The following is a 2,734-nucleotide window of genomic DNA, read 5'->3' as shown; positions in this document are numbered from 1 at the left end:
AAATTTTGTGAGGGGACAACCTTTTAATTTTTCATATCCAATTTTCTAAAATGGGTTAATATCTTATTCATTTTTCAGTTTTGAATTTAAAATTATAATCCAAACTCAAAAAAAGAAAAATTATTCCATTTTGGATATCAGTAGGAGAGTTTGTTCCTCCTGATAAAATAAACTAAAAGAACACTATGAAATGCATATATTAAAAAAAAAAAAAAAAAAAAAAAAAAAAAATCAATTGATAAATTTTGGAGGCATAAAACTAAAATAAAATTGAGATTATCTCAGTAATCTCAAATTTAAATTGGGTCCTCCGTGGATTATCATGGGAGATTTTAATTATATTTCTCAGATGGGGGAGAAGAGAGGTGGTGTCCTAAAGCACCGTTGGATGCTTAAAAATTTGAATAAGAAAAAGTATTACGTAGGAGTGTGGTCCAAAGTAGGAAGTGATTTCATGAATAAGAAATAGTTTGTGTGGTCGTCCCATTTATTGTTGTTTCTGACTTTATGATAATGTAATATTCGGACTAAGATCCTCTGTTGTAAAATATTCACCCCATGAATCCATGTATCCATGTATTGGTAGTTATACCTTTAATAAACTAGATGGGTGACTGTATAAATGAAGCCAAACATAATATAGTAGAAACAACGTGAACAGGATTGGAACAATGATTATAAGTGATTGGCAGTGAAATTCAGAATAAGTCATTTTTGTTTTAAATTATTTATTTAATTATTTTATATATTTTGATAGTATTTTAAAAGTTAGAGAAATTGGAGAAAAATATAAAAAATTATGATATTTTTCATAAAATTAGATTTAAATGTTATAAGCTTCATTATGAAGACTTGCTGATTTTTAAATGATGATCAGGTAGTTTTATCAATTTAAAATCTAATATATATATACAATATTTTCCAGCACTAAATTAGAGAGTACGGAAAATCTAAAAAGAGTGACTTTGAAATTTTGCAGAGACTAATATTTAATGTTAGAGAATGTCAAAAAAATTTGTACTTTCAATGGTTGTGCTTGTCCTGGTTTGAAATTAAATTAATTAGAGCACGCTGGTTATTGTTTTGTCTATTAAATATGAAAGCCTTTATATTGCTGCATAATTAGAAATTTTTGAATTTATTTCTTTAATATATATATATTTTTTAAGAAGTTAAAGTAATTACGTACACATCCTACCTCCACCAAAGTTCAAACCCCTCATCTTCCCTTTGGAAAGAAAAGGATGATACCGTTGGACATAATTAGAAATCTTTGGATCTATTTCCTTAATATGAAAGATAGTCATATATTTGGTATAACTTTGAGTTTCCATGAGTTAATGTGTATGTGTACGGTAATAGTCAGGTATTAATCTTATTGAGATGGAGAATGTGTTTATTAGTATAAGTTATGATACATCCTATGATTATGGTGTTGCTTGGAATTAGTGTCATAGACAAGTTGTGGACTTAGAGAGTATGAAAAAGAAAAATAAAAATAAAAAATAAAAAGTTATTGACGGACTATTACATGTTAAAGGACATTTAAAAAATTAAATCAATGAATGATTGGTATTTTGTAACGACGATTTTACTAAGTATCGTCGCGAATCTATTTATTTGAGAGTGCACGTACTATGTGTTTGTTATGGTTATGGGCTAAATAAATGCTTCATTGTTATGTGGACGTGATCTGTAATTATTCGGACGAGTAGAACAAACTCAGCCACAGGTGTGTTTTCGAAATTATAAGAATTACACCATTCGAAGGGGAGCCAGGGGCTCATGTGAGGAAACGGAGGGGAGCCATGGGTTCATGTGAAAAAAGTCGATGATAATTGAGATACTTGTGATATGAAATTAATTCAAGATATGTGATTAATGTATCTTATTTAGTAACCTATATATATGGGAATACAAGGTAATTAGGTTAGCTTGCTAATCAATGATTGTGTTTACTATTTCTTGCTGAACTTATGAGCCTATATTTTAAAATGGTTCACCGATATTCATTTTAAAGCGGGCGGATATGGACGGATTGGTGGGTCATGACCCATTTTGCCACCCTTACTACTTATGTTAGCTTGCTAATCGATGATGATTGCGTTTATCATTTTTTGCTTAACTTATGAACTCACCCTTTTATTATTATTATTTTTTTTTTTTTGGAATATCAATTTTTATAGATTTAGAGATGTACAAAAAGAAAGGAAAAAAGAAGAAAGAAACAGGCCAGCCCAAATCAAACAAACAGGCCGAGGCAAGACCAAAGCCAAACATGTCAACCATAAGACAGATCAGCCCCTATCCAATATACCCATGGCCTACCAACTATGAACCACCGTTATAGAACCATTGTTGTAAAACCACCTCCGGTGAGAGCAGCCATTTCTGGCGACACGCAGCACTGAAAAGCTGCCTAAATTGATGAAACTGGTGGCCGCGGTGGAGGACGGATAAACGAAGGAGGAAGATCCCAAGCATTTCGGGCACGCCGAGCAGCCACGCGGTCTTTGATTGACAAAGGCAAGAGTCTTTCCCTGATAGAATTAGTGATTCTCAGCAATACAGAGTTTTGTGAAGATGATTTATCCCTGAAGACCAATGATGAGAAGCCCAGAAAATGAATTCGTTCCATTGTGCCCGAGTATAAAATCCACATACAAATTGAATAAAAGATCAAATTGGCGCGGTGAATGAACATGAGAAGAATAGGCCGGTGATTCAGAGACTC

The sequence above is a fragment of the Cornus florida genome, unplaced genomic scaffold, assembly GCF_030987335.1.
Source record: "Cornus florida cultivar Cherokee Brave unplaced genomic scaffold, ASM3098733v1 CherokeeBrave_3.0.0_Hap2_Chr06, whole genome shotgun sequence".
NCBI lineage: Eukaryota > Viridiplantae > Streptophyta > Magnoliopsida > Cornales > Cornaceae > Cornus > Cornus florida.
The sequence above is the reverse complement of the archived record's forward strand: the minus strand, read 5'-3'. Positions refer to the sequence as shown.